Source organism: Anser anser (assembly GCF_964211835.1).
Source record: "Anser anser genome assembly, chromosome: 2".
In the NCBI taxonomy this organism is placed as follows: Eukaryota; Metazoa; Chordata; class Aves; order Anseriformes; family Anatidae; genus Anser; species Anser anser.
Genome location: NC_139721.1, coordinates 82,339,659 through 82,363,590, shown reverse-complemented (window position 1 = coordinate 82,363,590; position 23,932 = coordinate 82,339,659). Strand labels below are relative to the sequence as shown.

The 23,932-nt window shown below is 34.3% G+C and overlaps 1 long non-coding RNA gene across 1 annotated transcript in view; it reads right to left on the bottom strand.

Annotated features, from left to right (window-relative positions):
• Positions 1–2,168: 2,168 nt before the first annotated feature.
• LOC310895428 overlaps positions 2,169–23,932 on the bottom strand; it is a 35,631-nt gene continuing 13,867 nt past the window's right edge. The window contains exons 2-3 of the long non-coding RNA XR_014580680.1: positions 5,394–5,436; positions 2,169–4,054 (exon numbers count right to left, since the gene is read on the bottom strand). This is a non-coding gene — a long non-coding RNA (uncharacterized lncRNA). The remainder of the gene's footprint in view (positions 4,055–5,393; positions 5,437–23,932) is intronic.

The following is a 23,932-nucleotide window of genomic DNA, read 5'->3' as shown; positions in this document are numbered from 1 at the left end:
TGGCTACATGTCCAAAGTTATTTCCTACGCTGCACAATAGACATCACCCGCAGAGTAGTGTTTGCAGTGGTATTATCATCCAGAGGTTTCCGTTATTTAAGGCTGTCATAGCTTTCTGATAATCTGAAGGAACCAAGACACAGCTGGGGAGGGTCACTGAGATGAGCTGATGCTTAAGTGGTCAGTCCAACCAAGGGATGCCCTGGTCTATTGGTTCCTGTATTCTGATCCACAGAGGTAGTCTGCCTAAGATTTTATTTTGTGTATTGTATATACAAAGCCTGCAAGGACTCAACACATAAGGAGCAGCAGCCATGTATCTTTTATAAATGTTCAGCTTCTGGGTTAGGACACCATCCACTGGACCTTTACTCACAGTGATTGATTGAGTAATGCAAGTTTTAATTATGTTTTTTAATTATGGTTTTAAGTACCTTCAGCCACACCAAAATGTCACAGGTATTAAGGCTTAGTAACAATATATATTAGCATTTAAAGGCCAGGGTTTAGAAAAATCCCATACAGTAGAATTCAGAGATAATAGATTACAATTCAGAGGTGGTAGATATGTTTTCTAATACATTTCTATATTCCACCTGATTTCCTAAAAAGATTAAGGTCTCTGAAAATAATTTGTGTGTACTCAGCTAGTTTGCAACATGCAACGCACCTCTGACTGCTTGCTGATGAGAGCTCGTACTGGTCATTCCAAGTACTGCAGTTGTGCCAGCAGCTTGCCAGAGCTGCCCTTATAACATTTCCAGTATTTTTGGTGAGATGTGACACATATTTTGCTTTCCATCTGAAGAGGTGTTTATCAATTCAGTCATTTTTCATGCAGCTCTCTTTCAATGTCAGACATTTTTATCAGCATGGTCATCTTCTGGCCTGTGTCTTAAACTGCTGTGCTTCGTCCTAATCAGCACTTCACCGTGACTACTTGGGACAATTGCCTTTCCTAGCAGCTGTTCCTTACCACATTAACGATGACAGACAATATCACTGCAACCTCTGCTGGCCTTCGTAATGATGAGCTGATTAGTGCAGAGCTTCTGTCAAAAAGCAGGTGATCAGCCTGGTGCAAGAGAGATTTCTTAGAAGGGGGTAGACAGCTGATTTCTATAGGCTTAGCAGAACACAACATCCAAGAGCTGAAATATACACAAAGCATATTGAATAATAAATATGTATGTTTCTATAGGAATGTTGGTTATCAGCAAATCAGATGAACTTACTTCATACTCAGAAACACCTGGAAAAGACCTGTTATTAGACAAATTAATTATGTGTTCATAGTAACAATAATTGTGTAGTCCAGTAAAGCTCAAACATTTTCTCAAGACATTAAAAACTGTTGCTTACTTACCCTTTTTAGTGCTCTTTTATTATAATAAATAAAGTAATTGCTCCTGAGCCACAGGTAGGAAAATCAGGTAATAATATATATATATATATATATATATAATTTCCCTAACATTTTGCAGCTCATCAGACTCATGTCTCAATCCCTGTATTTGTTTATATATATATATATATATATACACACACACAAATACAGGGTATTTTATATATATATATATATATGTATATATAATAATAATTAACAGTATAATACAATTTAATTTAATTTAATTGACATCTATTTACATGATGTTGACCCAATGAAAAAAAAAAAAATATGATGATTTTCAGAGGGAATTAAAAAATAGTACTCCATAATGTCAGTAATGATACAGCATATATAACATCAATATATAATATTGACAAGGATAGTAAGCAAATATGGTGTTTCACCACATTGAATTACAATTTATTTTCAACTGTGTTTCTGTTTATGTGTTTTTCTTGGTTTATGAAGTATTTAATTAAGTACTATGCTGCATACTGAGATGAAACAATGAGTATAATCACTATAAAAAATACATGTTTAATAGTCATTTTTAAGATAATAAGTAGTTCTGAAAATAGAACCATGTAGGGAATCATCATTCAGCCTGAGCATCCTGTCAGACTAATCAGAAATACATTTTCATCCTGTTATTTTTATTAATAGTTTGGAAGTATAAAATAAATAATTGCTAGTAAAACTTACAAATTTGGTAAACAGAAATTAGTAAAAAACATTATTAAAAAAATAACGTATTTCTTTTATGTTCATAAATCCCATATTATATTTCAGAGTTAATTCAGAAAAAAAAAAAATCAAGTACTGTTGCAGGAATCATGCGTAAACATTACAGATATAGTGGCATTTTTACAAAAGTTTTGCAATGGGAAGTTCTGTTTAATTGTCCATATTCTAAAAAGGATGGTTGATAAATAATAAGTGTTCTCAAAGTAAAAATGAGTAATTCATATTGTTTGGGCTGTAGAAACTGATTTCTTACCTGAAATCACAAATAAAGATAATACAGTAGCCAGAAACCTTGAACTGTTTCGTGTTTTTTTGTTTGTTTGTTTGTTTGTTTGTTTGTTTTTCCTTGCAGCTTATTTCAGACATCCAATTATGGTCTCTAATATAGTAAAGGTAAAAATTAAGAGAAACAGATACAACAACCAAACTCAACACTTTTGTAAATTATCTCCACTTACTTGACAGCACAAACCAGTTTCAAATGTCAGCTTAATTGTACATTCACTTTTCCAGCAAATTTATTTATTCAAATTTATAGCAGAGAATGGAATTGAGGGCCTTAAACTTTCTAGGGCATATGAGTTAAGCAAGTTTGTTTGCAAGATTGGCAATAATCCAAGTACAGAATACTTGAGATTTGGAAAAAAAATGAAAGTCACGGAAGGCTGCATGTTCTTAATCTGAATGCTGTTTTAGGGGGCCTGGTCATGGAGAGTTTCCGTAAATAGACATGGCATCTTAACAGCCAGCATTACTCCCATTTTTTTTAATTTTTTTTTATTTTTTTGGGGTTTGTTTGTTTGTTTAGTTTAGTTTAGTTTTGTTTTGTTTGTAAGTTGACAGTAGAGCCTGAAATAGTATTTCCTTTGAGGCAGTGTGGAATTAAATATTATCCAAAAGTAAAGCTGTACATCTTGAAAAACTGAGCTGTACCAGTAAAAGACAATTCTCAGGCAACTGATACTCTAAATCTGGATAATGTCACTCAGTTATAGCACAATGGTGTTCCACCCCACTACAACTCAGCTGTTAGTATGAAAATATTGCTTTCTGTTATAAAATATGGTTCTCAGAACTACACATCCTGTGCCAAATGGATAGCTGTCCATAATTTCTATGAACATATAAATTATGTGTATCTTGACTTTTCTTCCACATCGGGGGAAAAAAAACAAACAACAACAAAAAAAACCCCACGCCAAACAAGAGTTCTTTATCCTATCTTTCAGCAGTATTTTTTCAAAAAATGTATGTTATATATTTTAAGGTTTCACTTACTGTTCTTCACCTACCTTCTTCCACAAACTCCTTTCTTTAACCATGAGTGAATATGGCTGAGATTGTAATTTGCATAGCAGAAACAAGATGCACAAAAGACAGTTGATTCCTTTAACCCCCCCAGATCTTGCTGTTATCTTGCTGTTTACTTCTTTACTTGCAACAATTTATGAAGTCCTAATCTGAGGAATCCTTGGGATGACAGACTTAATAAATGCAGCAACAAAAACCTTGTTTCATTTCAGCCACTCTTCTGTTGACCCATGCTATTTGTCATGTGTTTTGGGATAAAACAGTAGAACAATACAAAAGTTTTCCCTGCTTACAAATTTACTGAACCAGTTTTTTAAATATTCAGCATGATAAACATTTTTTTTTTTTCTCAAAGAAAATTGCTCCATGTAGGTGCTTAGCTCTTCTTTGTCCATGCTGTAATCAGTGAAGGATTTCCTATAATCTCCCAGGTTTTATTTATTCCACTGTTTCTTGGTGATCTCAGTTATTCTACATAGCTAGCAATCATTTGTATTTTCACTGTCCGAATGTGCATAATAAATTTCACCAGATCAAAGGCTGATCCAGCCCTGTACCATCTTTCTCACCATCAGTTAGATTGAGTGCTTCTGTGCTCACTGGCAGATGCTGTAGGAAAGAGTGCAAGAAAGTGAGCAAATAGAATATATCGGGAATTATTAATGAACAATCAGAAAACAAAACAGAAGACGTGCCATTGTATGCTCACATCATGAATATTGTCAATAATTCTGATTTCTTCCCTGTCTGAAAACAAACAAAACAACAACAAAAGCACCACTACCAATAACAAAACATTAAACTCTGAACAATTTTTTTTTGCCCACTTTGTTCTTAAGATTAAAAGTAACTGAAAAAAGAATGTTATTTGAGATAAAATCTAAAATTTAGTCTTAACTACAGCATCTCTTGCTTGTGCCCATTACATATAAGAGAGAAATATCAGAGCGTTGTGTGTATGTTCCAACAGGATACAGGAAATTTGTGAAGAAAACAACTTTTAGATATGTGCCAAAATTAAGATTATTGCTATGAAGAAAGCTGTACTGTCAGAGCAACCAGTCAGCAGTCGAAGTCAGGAGAAGGGGGAAAAGGGAATTATTGACCTGCATTTTAAGCATGCAAAGAGAGAATCTTCTCTTGATATTGGAATATCTCCATCAAACTGTTTACTTCAGGATTAGACTTCAAGATTAGCACAATTGTCTGAAGCTGGCCGACGGATGTGACTATTCATACTGATATACCATTTGTGGATGATATTGGTACTATGTGCATTTTGTGAAAAAAATATATATATATATACATTAAGAATGAAACCTGTTGTGCATTATTTGTTATTAGATGCACACTGAAAATTTATATGAATTTACAAAGCTATTCGATACGCAATGTGCACCTTCTCTAACAATTATGTAATTTATGCAGCAGAGGAAAAAGGGTAGAGTGTTTATCCAAATGATAATATTATTCTGTATTTTAGCTGTGCAAATTGTAGTCTCCACTACATAGCAATTGAGGACAGTCTCAGATATATTCACTGGAAATAAGTTTTATTGCAAGTGGTAAATGAAAATGTTACTAACTTAATCACTTTAGAAAGCTTTCTGGTCTGTTATCTTTTTCTTTTTTTTTTTTTTTTAATCATCTATTTCAATAATTCTTCATGTATACACTAAGTCTTTTTTTGCATCGATGGTTGCATATTAATGGTTGATTAATTGATACATTAACAGGCAGAAATAGACACACCCTTTGGTATCTTCCCCTTTCTGAAAATAAAATGAAATATATAATAAATAGTGAAAATCAATAACAGTTTACAGAAAGACACATAAATGCAATACCATATCATAGCTTTCTTATAGTTTAAACTGTTAGCAGATTTCTGTTACAGTAGGCAGTAGTAGTAAAGTAGTTAAATATCTCTGAGTAGTTAAGTACTTACTTTTTAAAACTTGGTTAATTGCAAGTAAATTGCTTTGAGAGCACTGCAGGTGGAAAATAAAAACAACAAATGTAAGATTATGTTTTTGACATGAACCAAAATAGAAGCATATGGATGTGCCTGAACTGTTAGCAAAAAAGAAAAAAAAAAAAAAGACAGATAAGACTAAGCAGTATTTATAGAAGATATACCGATTGTAAAGCTAACTCATTATTAAACTAACCGACTGAATTAGCAAAGACTGACCATAAATTGACCAGAAATTAAAAAATAAATAAATACATAAATAAATACATAAATCCAATAAACCAATTTGCTAATAGAGAAATAAAATTACATACATAAACATGTTTCTTGACAATTTGCAAGTAATTCTCCCTTTAAGAAGTTTCAAAATGACCATGCATATAATCCTTTTCCAATTTTAAAGCCTCTATAAAGGCAAAAGTTCCTCTTGAATCCTTTTATTACTTAGAACCTTTAATGAACAAGGAAAGTAATGCTGCAGTGTAGATGATATGGCTGAAAACTTGGTGCAACAGAAAACAAATTTGTGACAATGAAAAAAAATACAAGGAAAAGATTAAAATGAAGTACTTAATGGCTGTGTTGTAATTACATCGTTAACTACTGTCACAGGAGATTGAAGTCAAGAACTTTTCATAAATTAGGAAAAAATGGTTCATTGAATTCATTTTTTTTTCTGAGGCAATATTTACAACACTTGACATTTTCTGTGAAAAAGAAAAATTTGAACCAAAGTTCTTTATTATTTAGTATATTAAGTTCAGATTAAGTGTTCGAAGACTTCAAGATTTTTGACAGGTGGGCTTTTTCTTCCCTGAATTAACATTTTCAATACAATTTTTGTATACAACTTTTTGTATACAATACTGTTTTGACTTTTACATTTTGCCTGATTTAGAAGAAAGACTGAACTTTGTTGTACTTCTAATATCAGAATTACTAAAGTTTCTATATAATCAAATGTTTGTTTTCTAATAGCACTACAGATTATTCATAAGAGTGTGTCTAAGAGTGTCTAACTTAAGCATTAAGAAGTTACTAAGCAAAGTCTGATGAAAAAAATGGAATCCATTTCTATGCTTTGGATCTTTCTCCCCTCTGAGAAGACAATTGTGCTGTTGTAGTTGTGGTCAGCTTTAGGACAAGACTTGCACCAGAGAAGAATTTATCCAAGCTGAATTTTGTTTGTTTTAAGACAAAGGAAAAGGGTTGCTTTAATACAAAAGGAAAGGGTGCAGTTTTGGGCCGCACAGTGCAAGAAAGATATAAAAATGTTAGAGAGTGTCCAAAGGAAGGCTATGAAGATGGTGATGGTTCTGGAGTGGAAGATGTATGAGGAGAGGCTGAGGTCACTTGGTTTGCTCAGCCTGGAGAAGAGCAGGCTGAAGGGAGGCCTCATGGTGGCCTGCAGCTCCCTCAAGAGGGGGCAGGCGCTGATCTCTGCTGTCTAGTGACCAGCAATAGGACCCGAGGCAACGGCATGGAGCTGTGACAGGCTTGGTGTTAGGAAAAGGTTGTTCATCAAGAGGGCACTGGAACAGGCTCCCCAGGGAAGTGGTCATGGCATCAAGACTGCCAGAGTTCAAGAAGCATTTGGACGATGCTCCCAGACAGATGGTCTGATTTTTTGAGTGGTCCTTTGGGCACCAAGGGATTGGATTCAATGATCTTTGTGAGTCCCTTCCAACTTGGGATATTCTATGATTCTATAATTATGTTTGTTCACAGGGACTTAAAGGACACAAAACCAGAATGATACCCATGGCATCAGAAAACAAACAAGATGCGAGTACCTGCACTTCTTCAAGTCATCTGAGTGACAGTGAAGCCTAAAAAAATGACACAATCTGAGAGAGAGTATTGTCATGTTCCAGGCAGAAACTCTTGAAAAATATAAACCTGAATATTTGTTTGACATCCTAAAGAAAGCTTTTCAATTCCATTTCTGCAAATGTTTTTCCTTTGATTGCAACATACTAACAATAATGTTTTGGCTTGGCTACATATATATTAATGATTAATAAAAATGTTGTGCACTTTTCATCTGTGAAATATTTGGATAATTCTAGATAGAACATTTTGCTGCAGAAAAAGTTTTAAGGTCCTTCCCTCATTTGCCATTTCAGAGCTTCTACTTTATAAGGCTTGCTTCCATCTGTTCTGAACAGTTGGTTCTAAGAGGGTAACAATTAAACTGTGTTTTGTTGTTGTTGCTGTTTTTGGTTTGGTTTGGTTTTCTTTGGTTTAGATGTTTTTTAGTTTCTTTTCATTTTGGCAATGAAATGATTTTAATTTAATTCTCAACTAAACAAACATTAAAGTACAATTTTGTTTAGGTTAAATTAATACTATTATAGGTAGTTACTTCTACCATTGTATTCTTGGGTTTAAAATCATTATTTAGCAAATGTCAGTAGTAAATCTGACCATTTTCAAGTTTGGCTAAACTGAGATTACTTCTTTCTCTTTCATTGATAATTGCATTCCCTAGTGCACAAGAATACTAAAATAATAATTCTAGACAACAAAGAACAGCTTATTATTTTATTATCTGCTGCTTCAGCTTTTTGTACTTTTGTTTTATTTTTTCATTTTAGCTCCAGGAAATATTTTTTCTGTATCACATAGCATGGATGTCATTCATTCAGATATTCTACCCCATTGTGAAATATTCTCTTATAATTCTTTCGAGCAGCTCTGTCTCAAACATCTTTCAACTATGTTGTATTCATTTTAGTAAACATTTTTGATCTTTAAGTCCATCATTCCACATGAAAACTCTCATCTGCAAGTTTTCAAAAATTAGCATATTTCTTTTTCTGTTTACCCCCACTGTTTACCTCTTTCATCCCTCTGCAGAGGTCCATCACCTTTCCATAATGTGGTCTGTATTTTAATAATCACCTCTATGAAGTTACCTAAAGGACAAGTAGAAACCCCATTGACTCCTAAGTATATAGTTTGTTTGACAAGTTTTCATAAATTATATTTTTTTCCTCTATACTAAAGCAATACTGTTCTCTGATTTTATGTCTACCTAGAGGATTAATTATAGTGTAGCCAAGGCTCTCATAGAGCAAATCTCTGGAATTACAATATTTTCCATCTCTTTGCATGCTCAAAACAAAGAGAGATTGCATGCTATTTATATATAATGCATATATATATATATATATATGGTTCTTAATGTAAATGAGACAAAACAGACAGGTCCAGATTCATAAGTAGTGCATAAAATAGTATGAGCTAGGCTCATATCTATTTCTATTCCCTTAAGAATTCTATGTACTTCATAGCGATAGGTTTAATTAATTTACTATATATGTGCTGCAAATAGCATAGCACTAAATCAGTTGGAGTTTGGCTGCTAGTGACTTAATTATTAAATATTTACCTGCAATTTTACAGAATAGAGGGGTGTGATGAGGGCAGTAGCATGCATGCCACCAGGAAGCATCGATCAACCATTTAAATGTGGCAAGTATCTCGAAATCTTGAGGTTTTGTTCAGTATCAAAAATAAGTTACTTTTAAATACTTTCAAATTTAAGAATTGTGAACTATTGAATACAGATTAAGGACAAAGGAGGGAATAAACTTTCTTGCTGCAGTGTTGCTGAGACTGGAATACATCTCTCTGGTCAGGGTTCTACTTGGTCTATAGTCACTAGTTGGAGAGCTACTTGTGTCTTGTCTCTTCTCTAATCCTGTCTCCAGAGTATCTGTTGCTTTGTTTTCCAATTTTTCCACTGTAAGAATTAAGAAACAGTTTAAGTGTACCATCTGTTTCATCTTAAAAATATAAATTAACCAAGAGCAATATATATAAAAGTTATCACTTTCACTTCCAGTAGGTTATCAATTAGACTTTTCCTTATCAAACGGAATTTTCCAAATACCCAGATATTTCAAAAAATAAATTCATAAGTGTAGTACTTTGTTTCCTACCAGGCATCCTAACAACATTAGATGTAACTTCAAGGCCTTGACATATCCTAGAGACAGTTTCAGACCAGCTCCTACCAGTTCAAGTAAGAGACAGGTTATTCTGCTTAAGGTAAGTTTAAAGTATGTAGGATTTCTCTGGAACAGCTAGTTAAAATTCTCTTTCCTGGTTTGGAGCTAGCACAGCAGTGGGAATTTACACTCCTTGGGACTTGGTAATGAAGATTTGTCAAAAGTAAAATAAGGTTTTGAATTTCTTGGGAAATAAATTAGAAATTCAGAAAATTTGGTATGAGGTGAAGATGGAAAGGTCTACTGGGCTCCAGAGCACTGAGGCTAGGAAAGCTGGTTTTCTGAAGCATGAGTGAGTAGGGACAGAAAAGGAAAACAAAGGGGAAATCAAGTAAGAGAGAGAGAGAAAGGTAGTAGGGTTCTCATACAAGTTTTATGAGTTTTAAATAAATGTCATAACTTAAAAAATCATATGGTTTTAATCGAATGCAATCAAACTTCTACAACTGTGTGCTGGATCAGACAAAGCATTACAGGTACCCACAAAAAATATTCCCATTTGTATCTCCTACATTTCTAATATCTAAATAAATAAATAAATAAATAAGCTGGACAGATTTCTCATTACAGCATATATCTATCTTGACAATGAATTTCTGACTATGCCTTGCTCTTGGTAAACACACTGTTTGTCATAATACAGTCTCTACTGCAACGTTTCTCTCATTGTATTTGACACACACATTACCACTTATTTGAGTATTACATTTCTCAGTGTCTCTTGCAATGCTGGAATTCCATCTGTCAAAAAAAAAAAAAAAAAAAAAAAAAGAGTAAAACAAGGAAACTCTCTTGTCATTGCAGAAGGTGTATTACCAGGTTAATATAAAATGATATTTTGTATCGTATGGTTTTTGTTTTTTTGTTTGTTTTGTTCGTTTTGTTAATATATATGTCCTCCCAGTCTTGAAAAAAGAACATTTGGATTGATATGGCAAGTTAGGGTACTGGTCTTGCTTTTGACTCTGCTCTAGAAAGCTCCAGTATCTATGTAGCACTTCTTGCAGAATTCTGATTCAAATAAAACATAGAGGTCATAACAACAGTATCCTTATAGTTTGGATTGTTTCCTCTATAGATACATATGTAAATGAAATGGTTTGGCCTGAACATGAGAAATATTCTTACAAACTGACTGTTGAATTCACTTATAAAATGAAATGGTTATGCATGCTATAAAATCAAATCAAATCAAATCAAATCAAATCAAATCTGGGGTCAGTCCAGAAGCATGCTTGATTTTGCAATCCCTAGCTTTTAGAGAAGAACAGGGACATCATATTTATTATTATTATTGTTGTTGTTGTTGTTGTTATTATTATTATTAATTTTTCTTTCCAAAAGACTGAAACAGACTTGTTGAGAAAAACAACCAGACTGAACCAAACCAAAACAAACACCCTTCCTGATTGAAAAGCAAAGGGATTACAAAATATATTGTCCTTGGACATGAGGCCAGTGCAAATCTTCAGAAGATCATTAGTCAGATATTCCACATTTTCTTTCTTAGATTTGATCACAGGTTTGCTCAGGAACCTATTTTTGCAATGCCATAAATATCTATAGTTTCCTGAAACAATAAAGTCACGGAGGGAAATCTGTAAATAACAAAGAGCTTGTCAGATCAGCCAGTCAGATCTCAAATTTAGTCTAGCTTTCATTTACTTTGCAGCATGGAAAATATATTTTTCACTTCACACTTTGTGAAGAGTAATCTTCAAAATGGTTGGAATTTCAGTTCAAATATCACCCGATAACATGATGTTTATCCAAACTATCTACATCACTTGATGTTGGATTTAAATTTCACAAGAACAGAGAGGTTAATGAAATTTCTAGTGCTTGCTTTCTCAGAGGTCAGAGATACCACAGTAACATTTTATCATTACATATGATATTTCTATTCCACCTGAATTAGAAATTATAGTGGAAAATATAAAAGAAAAATAAGTAAAAGGCAAATGAAAAAAAGACCCTAACTTTTTTAAGCATCAAAGAAACTGTCATCAAGTTCTGGTAATTCTCATTTTATTGGAACTGGTTTAATTATTTTTTCTCAAACAGAGCATTATGAATTGTTACACTTTTTAATCACTCGTGACAGATGTTTTAGGAACTGTGAGAAAATTAGATCAGGAACCTTGAAAAATGTTTACAAAGATGTTGTCTGGCAAGTCAGCTCTTGTAATATCAGAAATTCACTTCAGGTAATGAGATGCCTCAAAAAAGTGAAGAAATTAAAAATATAGTATATGAAAATTTCTACCACTTTCAGAAATTCAAAAAAAAAAACATAAAAAGAGAGTGGTTAAGCATCCTAAAAAATCTGAAGTTGGTATGCATAAAAAAGCAGTTTTGTAAAATAAAAATAAGGTAGAGATTTTGACATTCAAAAGCACTTTTAAAATGCTGTTACAAATCCTAAGTAAAAGACACACACGCAAAAAAAAAGATATTTTTAGCTGCAAATATATCACTAATTCATTTCAGTATCTTTACTATCTTTCTCCTACGTCAAAAAAAAAAAAAAAGCTGTTAGTATAACCAGTATATCAATATATTTTAACAGTGATATAAACTTTCAATGAAAAATAGTTCAGTGTTTTCAGTTGTATCTTTTTAATGTAACTGAATATGACTTTTCTGATATATTATACTTACCTCCTCTAACACAGAGAAAATTTAGTGTTGCAAATACCCTTTGAATTAGGTTGGAACCTCCAGACAAAGTCTGGTAAAGGTTGTTATGAACCAGAACAAAATTTTGAAGGATAATTGCCTTTTGAAAGATAATGAAAGATAACTTAAATTGTCATCCTTTTTTGTATGGTGTTTCCTGCTGCATTCCATGCAAACTGTTTTCATTCAGTGTATAAAAACCAAACTGATGCATGTTGTGTATTGTAAATAAATTAAACTTAGAGTAATTGATGAAGTAGTCAGAAGCAAAAATATACCAGCTTTATCTCTGGAAAATGCTACATGATTTCATTTACAACTGTTAGCTATTTATAACCTTCCATCTGCAATCCATGGCTGTAGTTAGGAACAACCTAATTTCATACTTAACTGGCAAGCAGTGGAAAGGTGCCTAAATATGTTCTTAAAGACTTGGTCACTTGAGGTCTGTTATAAATTCAAAGGATGGAGAGTTGCTGCTAGTCAAATGTCATCACTTCATCAACACTGCATCCTTACAACACTAGAAAATTGCTTAGTCTACTGACTGTACTTTTACATGGAAACAATACCCTAACACCTATTTTAAAAGGAAACCTTAGTTAATGAGGAAAGAACTGCTATTGGGTATCTCCAGTTAGTGTTACTACATTTGCAAAGACAAGCCAGTGTAGCTTGAATTAAAGGGGAGTGGGGGGGGAGGGCGGAGAGAGAATGAAAGAAAAAATGAGAGAATGAGAAATTGATAGGAAAAATCGAAGGGGCGATGACATATTCATAAAGAAAAGTTGTTTTTTTTTCCTTTTTTTCTTTTTTTTTTCCCTTAAAACATCTAGTTTACCTTCAGAAAAGCGTTTATTAACCTAAAATAAGTATGATTCCTTAAAAGAGGGTGTATTTCACTGAGTACACAATAACACTGTACCTTTTAGAATTTTAAAGAAATGGGTATCTGACAGTGAGCTGCTTATTAGCATCTAATATGATAGACAGGTGCATTACATTTAGTTCTGAAGAGGAAGAAAGAGTGGAGAGAGACTAAAAATAAATGATTTGCATTTTTTATTGTACTTAGAAATAGCTGCACAGAGAACAGGACAAAATTAGCTGTAGTTTTATGTAAATGGTGTATGTAAACACCAACTGATTAACAAATGTATTATGTATTTATATAAGGAAAAATTTCTTACAACTACTTAAAAAAACTGAATACAAGATTATATTATGTTTATTATGTATTCATAATATGTTAAACAGCTGAATATACACACAAAACTCTGATTTGTATATTTTTAAATGCAAATAAACATAGGAAAATATATAAGGTTACATTTGTATTTTAAAACGACACACATTATGAAATTCATTATATGCATTCATTTGAAAAAAAAAAAAAAAACTTAAAAAATCTTCTCTAATATTTAAAGATCAAAAATGTTTGAAGTAATCATGTTGGAAAAGCACCAAGAAGTTTTTCAACCTTAAGAGGAAAACTGGTTATGTTGAAGATTTCCTGACAGTAACTGGTATTTTATCAATTCTTTCTTATGTTATTTAATACTCTTTTCCTTGATGTTTCTTTTCTAATTAATTGTCCATAAATTATCCACTTGGTGTTTAAGAGATAGAAATGCTGAAATATAACTGGTAGCTAGTTTATTTATTTATTTTTCCAACAATTTTACATGTCAAATAACTTTCATTGTGATTGAGGAAGGTGATATAACGGATATCTCATGCTAATATTTACACGAAAAGAATAAATACCTTTCAGGAAAGAGATGTAATTATAATAACTTATTGAATATCTTACTTCTAGAAGGATTGCCTTAGTACACCACATAAAAGTCTTGTGGTAATGTATATGAAGCAAAAAAAAATGTTTGATCAACTTAAAATATTTTATGGTAGCAGAGATCCAAGATGCTGGTGGTCCATTTATGTTTCTTTAATATGTTAAACTCTAAAAGTAATATGTAGCTGGCAAAACAAAACAAATAAAAGAAAAATGAAAACAAGTTTCATATATTTCTATATGAAATGTTTCTGAAAGTGTTTAAGTCTTGATTACATGTCATTATGTTTAAGAAAATAATGTGTATAACTGAGGTTGCTGTTAACACTTCAATGGATATTTAATATATCCAAAAAAATTTTTTTTTTTTTTAAGTTTTAGCTATTTATAAGCTTGTGTTTCTGTTTATGCTTTCCATTTCCATTTGGCCACACTTCCTGGCATGGCAGTAAATCTAGGTCATGACCAGTGCTAGACTGTTAATATTTTGTGTGTGGAATGATATGAGTTATACCCTCTGTAATCCTGTGATTGCCAGGACAAGGCAAAGCAGCTAGAGTTAAGGATCTGGCTAGTATGTAAATAAGTGTGGTTGGAGATCTAATTGATGGTGCTACTTCACACAAGGATAACTCTTTTGGCTTGCCTTTATTTCCCATTCTAAGCTGAAATAGTTCAAAAATATTGAAATTCACAGAATTTGGTTCCCTTTTAACTCTGGTGAATTCGTGTCTGTAGCCTGGGGATCGAGTTATAACATAGATGGTCCTGAGGGAAAGCCAAAGCTGTAGCATTCTCTATAGGCTGACTTGGTGAGTTAATACAGCCTAGTTGCCTTTTAGTGTTATGTGACACGCCACCACTCACGGTACATGTGATTCGCAAGGTCTTCCAGAGGAGCCCTCCTGGCTGCATACACAATTATTTCCCCAGGGAATCTTCCTTAACTTACAGCAGAGAAGTAATTAATTGTAGCTTTTCTGTTTTGTTTTGATTTAAAGCATGTAATATTCCACAAATGTATAAGCATTTGAAGATTCATTACTGTAAATAATACAAAAGATTATAGCAATGCACTTTCTATATAAAAAGTACAGAAGTCTTCTAAAAAGTGTGGAAAGATAGCAGAGAGGACAGGAGTTATGTGAGTGAATTAGTCTTCTCTTCCAGCCCCTGATGCCACACTTCCAGGCATAGATGGGGTAGGTCTTCCCCCCAGTGTATCTGATTAAAAGTGTTGAACAATTACAAGCATATGTTCTCAAAATGCAGTTATGCATTATATTGTCTTCAGTGATAAACCTGGGTTAAAAAATTCTTCACTCCCTACCTTGACTTGGGGCTACTTGTTGCTGCCACAATTTTAGTTCACTACCCCTCTGTTTTTTTCCAAAAATAGCTATTTGTGGGACTGTGTTGCAAACCATACGACTGACATGAAGTGGTTACAAGTAAATCTACACACTGTCTTAGGTAGTATGTTTCATTGTGTGTATGTATGTGTATGTCTTCAACATAATTATTACAGAGATAATATTTAAAGACTGACCTACAAGCGAATATATGGGAATATGGTGTGAGTGGCACTCTGAAGTACAGGCAGAAGTGGAGTGTAGGACACCTTAATGTAGTTCTACTGAAGAAAATATTTAACTGTCCCATTGTTTATACAGCACAGAATTAGTACTTACTAGTGTCTGTCTCTTCTATTCTATTTGCAATTCTCCTCGTGTTAGAAATATGTCTCTTACGATTTACCCCTAGTTTCCAGCCACATTAGCTGTATGTTTATGCATTTGATTGTTCATCACTCCATTTTCTGATGCTCAGTTTAACAAAATGCTTTGCTAGGCTTTGTCTACTTTCGACATAAGGTCAAAAGAATATCTCTGATCTTATAAATCCCCATGAGCATGTAAATTACATATATTATTTATATTTTGCATCACTTTGGAAACTCCTTTGATTTCCCTGCAAAATGTCAGTGGTTTAGTTATTGAATTCATGTGAGTGATCATCTTTGTGTTGTTTTGCTTTTCCACTCTTAAGCACCACCAGGAATATTTAATGGATAGTGATTCATTCCTTAGCCATTTTAATTAGCATATGGTTCCTGAACTTAGCAAGTGTTGACAGCTATTTCTTCCTGTCTTGTACCATGAGGGACCTTGTTATGGTGATGTTTCATCCTTCTGATGCTGACTGATGGGCTCTTCCATCCGACTGCAACTGTTCTGTTACTGTACGACACTGGCCCTTTGATCCATGCTGCTGATACTATCCTGACCCTCCTCAGCTCCTGCACTTCTTGCCACCTACACTTGTCATCCTATGTGTGGGAAGATGAAGTGCAAAACAGCTCTGGAATATGTAGTCAACACAATTACAGACATAGTGCAACCTGTCGCTACTGAGTTCTCACCTGCTCTAAACCATTAGAAGTTGGTACCTAATATTTTTATAAGTATTTGCCCTCAGTTTAAATTAGGATGGCATGTATATGCATATTGATATACATATCAGTCTCATGTATATGCATATGTGTTGTGGTTTAACCCGGCTGGCAGCTAAACACCACACAGCCGTTCGCTCACCCTCCCCCCTCCCTCTCTGGGATGGGGGAGAGAAACGGGAAAGTGAAGCCGGTGAGTTGAGATAAAGACAGTTTATTAAGACAGGAATATAATAATAACAATAATAGTAATAATAGTGATAATGATAATAGTATTAATAATAATAATGTGTAAGAAAACAAGTGATGCACAATGCAATTGCTCACCACCCGCTGACCGATGCCCAGCCTATCCCCGAGCAGCCGGCCCCCCACCCCGGCCAGCCACCCCTATGTATTGTTTAGCATGACGTCAGATGGTATGGAATACCCCTTTGGCCAGTTTGGGTCAGCTGTCCTGGGTCTGTCCCCTCCCAGCTCCTGCTGCACCCCCAGCCTGCTCGCTGGCAGGACAGAGCGAGAAGCCGAAAAGTCCTTGGCCTGGTGTAAACACTGCTCTGCAACAATTAAAACATCAGCATGTTATCAGCACTCTTCTCATCCTAATCCAAAACATAGCACCCTACCAGCTACTATGAGGGAAAATTAACTCTGTCCTAACTGGAACCAGGACAATATGCATTTTAGTCTTAGAGAAAGATATAGCAAGAGATATGGGGTCTAGAGAGAGTTGTTAAGAGTATCTGAATGAGGTTTTCACTGTTAATACCCTAAAACTTCAGAACTGCAGCTTTAGACGTTTATTGTAGATTTATTTAATTCCAGAAAGCACTGTTGTTTTATAGACAGAATCTGATTCCTTGGCTTTGGAAGGCTTTCTCAAAAAGTTTTTGGAAACTTTAGCCTTTGGTAATCCGATAGACCTACAGATTTTGTGTGTCTATTACTGGTGATTTATTTAATTTTTTACATTAACCATCTTGTATGACTTTTCTTTTGGGGGAGGGGGGAGATTTTTTGTTTTGTTTTGTTTTTTTAAACCATGCACATCTTCCAGCTTCTCTTTCTACTTTGAAGTTTTCATATTGACTAGAAACACAGGCAGCTGAAACAAGAAACAGTGCATATTTAGCTGGGATGAAATACCTTTTATAGAATACAAAAATCTTATGACTAGTCTGTGTCCATTAAATTACTTCATTTACCCTTTATACCCTTCTTCTCAACTGCTCTGGACGTGCAATCCTATACGGAAAAAAAAAAAAAAATCAGAATTAAGCCCTTGTCATTGTTCAGTTAAATAAATATGAAACATTCATAGTAAAAGAAGCACCTCTTTTGGCTCAACCACATTAAACAGAAACATTTATCCTAGCATTTAACTCATAGGTCAGGAATAAAGTGTATTAAAATGAATATGCTTAGGTCACTTAGTTCAGAAAGGAAGCTGAGCTCTGCAGACAGACAAAACTAAACTATAACTTCTCGTGTTCTTTTGTCTTTTAATGCTTATTTACTTTGTAACAGATTAGAAAATGTTTATCATAATCTGAAATTTATGTGAATGTGTGAACATATATTTTCCTATGCATTTTTTTTCATTAAAAAGTATAAAAGTCCAGAATTTGGAACAGGTTCATAAAAGTGAGCATGTATACCTTAGAACATAGGTCATGTTTCTGGTTTATTAAAATGAACCCCTAATTATAGTGGCACGACCACTCTATTACTTTTTATTTTGGGAGATGATTTGGTCCAACCTTTTATATTAGATGTAACAAATATGTTTGAGAGAAAAGCCATCAAAAATAACCCCAAAATCCAATGCCAAATTCAACAGAAAGAAGTAAATATGTTTGAGAGAAAAGCCATCAAAAATAACCCCAAAATCCAATGCCAAATTCAACAGAAAGAAGTAAAGAAAACTCTACAGAAAAGCCACCACCAAACCCCAAAAAATCCAATTCAAAACCCAACAGAAAAATTGACACAAAACTGTACAGAAAAGCCACTACCAAACCCCAAGAATCCAATGCAAAATCCAACAGAAACACTAAGACTAGACCCTACAAAAAAAAACATCACCAAACCCCAAATTCTACTGCAAAATCCAACATAAAAATGGACAGAAATCCATACAGGAGAGCCACCACCAAACCCCCCAAATCCACTGCAAAATCTAAAGGAAAATATTAGAGAAAACCCTACAGAAAAGCCACCACCAAACCCTAAAAATTCAGTGTTCATAAAGCCACCATCGAACACCAAAAAAAAAAAAAAATCCAAAGCAAAACCCAAGGGAAGAATTCAGGGACCCCGCAGAAAAGCCGCCACCAAAACCCACAATGTCCAAAGAGAAACCCAAGGGAAAATCTTGGAGAAAATCCTAAAGAAAAGATGCAACCAAACCCCAAACATCCTTTGTAAAATCCAAGGGGAAATTTTGGAGAATAATGTACAAAAAAAAAGCCACCACCAAACTCCCGAAATACACTGCAAAGTCCAACAGAAAAGCTTAGAGAAAACCGTACTGAAAAGCCACCACAAGTGCACTAAACTCCACTGGAAAATCCAACACCAAAGCTTGGGGAAAGAAAAAAAAAAAAAAAACTCAAGATAAAAGCCATCACAATTACCACAAAAATCCTATACCTACAGAAATCCCTACAGAAAAGCCTCTACCAAAAGCTAAATATTCCAGTGCCAAATTAAAACAGATAAACTTAAAAAGAAAACTCTACAGAATAGACACTACCAAACTCCAAAATACAAAGCAAAATTACAGGAAAATATTGGAGAAAACCCTACTGAAAATCCACCACCAAACACTATAAGTAAATAAATAAATAAATGAAATGCAAAACCCAAAGGAAGAATTCAGGGAAATCCTACAGGAAATCAACCACCAAGTCCCAAAAACCCAATGCAAAATCAAACAGAAAACAAAAAACAATCAAACAAACAAAAAAAAAGACAGAAAACCGTACAGAAAAGCTACCATCAAACTGCAAGAATTCACTGCAAAATCCAACAGAAACACTAAGACAAGACCCTGCTAAAAAGCCAACACCGACCTCACCAAAATCCACTGCAAAGTCCAAGAGAAAAACAGAAAACTGTACAGAAAAGCCACCCCCACCACCCCCACCACCCCCCCCCCAAATCCACTGCAAAATCCAGCAGAAGAGCTTACAGAAAAGGCTACTGAAAAACTGCTGCCAAACACCCAAAATTCCAATGCAAAATCTAAGAACATAACTTACGGAACACGCTACAGAAAAACCATCACCAAACACCAAAAAAATACAAGACAAAACCTAAGGGAAGAATTTAGGGAATTCCCCACAGAAAAGCCACCACCAATCCCCCCAAATCCATAGCAAAATGCACATGAATAATTCAGGAAAAATCCTACAAAAGCACCACCACCAAAACCCACAATGTCCAAAGACAGGTCCAAGGGAAAACCTTGGAGAAAATCGCACAGAAAAGCCACCACCAACCCCACCCCCCCCCAAAAAAAAAAAATCCAATGCAACATCCTCATGAATAACTTAGGGAAGACCTTGCAGAAAAGCCTCCACCAAACACCAAAAAACAAAACAAACAAACAAACAAAAAACTGCTAAGACTCACAAAGATATTAAATTATTTCAAAGACAGTAATCCATTGACATAGTATAATTCTAAGTATACAAAATCTTTAACTTGCACAAGACAAAAACGGTAAGTTATTTTGTCCTTTTGTATGTTACAGTCAGGGTTTTTCCCTCCCCAAAATCTACACAGAAACAGACATTTTTTTTTTCCTTTCTGCCCAATTTGTACACTTCATCACAAAATATCAGCTTTAGCCTGCCATACAGTCTCATTTCTCTGCTGTGACAGCACAGAGGAAAGAGCAAAGGTGTAGCTAGCTAGGGAAATCCCTGACACCAGTCAACTGGCTCAATAGAGTTCTGCTTGCAGACTGCACGGGAGAAGATGAATTGTTTGCACAGAAAGAATGGACAGAGAAGGTCAGAGAAGCTGTGGAAAACTTACTAGACTTTGTCCTCTCAAAGCAGGATGGGAAGCTGCTATGCAGATCTTTGAGGACATAAATCTGTAAGGTAGCACTGCAACAGATTTCAGAAGTAGACTAAGCCATAAATTTTACAGGACCCCTTACCTTTCAAGGGAAGCAAAAAAGGTGGAGAGAGAGCATGTACGTCCTGTAGAAGCAGCATGTAAGGTCTGGTGTATGCTCTCGGAGTGTTATTTTTTCAAATGCAAGAGAAAACACAGTGTCTTTGGATAACTGCCTTTGCAAGGAAAAGCTTTACCATATAGTAATGATAATAAAATGTCATATGGGTAAAATAATTTCATGAGATCAAATGTTGGGAGAGTTGAGATGGTGGTATATTATCATTTCACAGGCAGCTCTCCAAATTTTTTTTGTTGTTGTTGTTAAAAATGTATCATCAAGAAGATACTGCATAAAGCAAAATCTGAGTAATGTGCCTGATTGCTGGAATTCGATCCAAGAGAAATTAAATAAAAATAGAAATATTTCTGTTCAGCAGATCAGATGCAGCTGCTAACTATCTGGAACAAACAAGCAAAACAAAACAAAACAAAAACAAACAAACAAAAAAAGAAAACAAAAGTCCACAAAGAATTCAAGAAGCCAAAGGAAAATTCTTGCAATTAGCACTGGATAAAAGCTGTTTTTTACATCAATCAAAACTTTCTTTTTGTGCTTATTATTTGGAGAATTTATCTCTATCCCCAAATAATTATTCTGGAGTCAAAACATTTGCTTGGGAATGGTAGAAGGAGCACACAAAGTATAAGATTTAGGGTCTCAGACATTCTAGCTTAGTTGGAAATAAGGGGTTTTAGTTGCTGAACTTTTTGTGGCAAAACTCCATTGTGAACTTCCAAAATTTTTACTCTATAGGTGTTTTGTTAAAATAAGTATGTTCTTGAAGAAGTTTTTGCTAAAAATTAACAAGAGTTTTGATTATAATGTTTTAGCAAACTCACTGCAGCTTGTAAACTATTTTTTTAGGTTTCTTGCAAACTAAATGTCAAACTTTTGTTTAATGTTTTGATTTGTTTGTAATTAGATTTTTGTCTCTTTACACTACAGAGTAATATATAACATTTTGAAACAGATGGAGTTTTTCAATGCATATTTATTATCATCATCTTAGAAGCTCCATCAGTTACCATAGCATTTATAAAAATGATGAATTTAAACTTGCAGATTCAGTGTCTGATTTGCTGTTGTATTTTAATCTTTTACTAGACTTACTAGACTCATCTTCTATATATTATTTGTTCTTCAGAGACACTATTTCATAATAAGATCTAAAAGGGGCAAAACAATTATTTTCTTATCTAAATATTTCACAGAAATTACATTAATTGTAAATGAAATTAAATTGGTGAAGATGAGAATAAACTTCAGAATGCCCTGAAACTGAATAACATCCACATTCCACATGTTATAGCATTATCTCTGCAAGATACTTATAAATGTGCGTATGCAAATATAAGATCTTTATTCTAGTTTAATGATTTCTTATTTATTGATATTATTCAATAGCTTTAGAGCATGTAAAATAAGTGGGGTTAGAGACAAAGGGATAAAGATCTGGAGAGATCTGCCTGTTTTCAGTGAATATTAGTATTTAATGAGTAGTTTCTGGTAGTTTCTTGATGTGTACAAGACTCTGTAATATTTGGGTTGCCAAATCCTTGTTTCTAAGCAAACCAGAAAATAACCTCTCATGTCAGGCCAGATGAGAAAGGCTCTCAGTGTCCCCAGGGGTATGTCCATCCTGCTAAGAGGCAAAGAGAGTCACAGTCCAGTCTGAAGACAAACTTCAAACAGCCAGGACATCAACGGGCACAGTCTGAATACCCCTTGTGTCTACCACACTGAAAGTGGAGATGAAGCTAGCTTGTGCTTTCATATGGTGAATACTCTCATGCAGACCTTGCTTCTCTGCTAGAAGTATAAGCTGCCACCTTTAAGCTTCTTTAAGGTTAAAAAATGCGAAACTAAACATTCTCAATAACTCGGACACCCACACCAGCTAAGATAGAGATTTACTCACATAAGAGTAGAGAGAAGGGTTTGCTCACGTATTAAGATAAGTACAATATTTCACAATATGAGCTACAATCATATTTTTTAGAGTGAAGTAATATCTTTGCTTACGTTTAGGAATATGATTCATTCCACTCATCATTGCTTTTGAATACTTATTTTTTATTTCTTCTCTGAGGTTTCAGTAACTGTAATAGTAATGATCTTGAATTGCATCTTCCTGGTTATTACAGAAAACTGCACACGCAAACTAGTTAATGCATATTGGTGCAGCTGTTGTCAGGGCGTTTCAGATGTCAGGTTACTGTGATATGGATTAACTCAGTAATCAGCATTCAACAATGTACAATAAATGCTGTAACAATGCTGGCAAATTAGCTTTGAAAACAAAATGTAAAACGCTAATGTGATTATTAATCAGAAATTTCTAGCAACACTTTATGTGTTGTAATTGCTGAAGGTCTTGTATATGTGGCTGTTTCCATAAGGCAGTTTGTCGTATTTCAACATATTCTAAGCAAACACCAGATCTGCCACCAAATGCTGAGAGAATAGAGTACTGTGCTTCTCTTGCTAAAAAAATGTATTTCCTTACTTGTAGGAGTTCTTCCTATTGAACTTTACTTTGCTTTATCTGCAACATCTTATTGCTTAACGACAGGCAGATGTTATTTGCAGTCGCTGTAAGGTTTTTATTTAAGAGCCTTGTCATTAGAGACTATGCATTAAAGAGATGCACTCAGTTAAACCGGCTTTCCAACTAGGCTGCTTCCAAGGAATGTAAAAAAAAAAATCGGGGGGAAGAATGCAATTTTACATAGACCTTGGGCTGATGTGGAGCAGAAAGTAGGGTAAAAGACGCATATAATTGATCAACTGATGAATTGATGAAGTGCAGTGACTTTCAGTAGGTCCCAGTCTACACAGTGACTTCAACATAAATAGTGACTACTTGTATCTAAGTAATGTTGTAGTATTTCATACTCATTGCCTTGGAGTAAATTCTGTTTCAGTTATTGGGTTCCATATTTAACACACAAATACTCTAAGCCTGGGAAACAAAGTTGGTACTTCCTGTAAACCTGTGCAGAATGTGCAATCATCACTCTAGGTGAGCGCATGGAGACTAAACCACCTTCCCCAGACTCTAGTCCCCAACTCTTCCCTCAAGCTGCTGCAAATATCTGCTCTAAGTTTTATCCAGGCTTTTCATTTCTCACTTAGTTGTTTGGCATGGAAGTGGGTTAGCATTTTTTTTGCTTTTGGGGGCCAGCAATTATTAATACATTGTTAATGACACTTGCAAGGGTGTGACATTTATGATCAACCGAAGGAGGTCTGTTAGTTATCATCACACTTAACTTTTAATGTTATTGATTCTGGTTTGTTTGTTTGTTTGTTTTCATATTCTATATTGCTCAGATACCTTGCTTTATTTTATTTCTCTCCTAACTTTTGATATTCTCC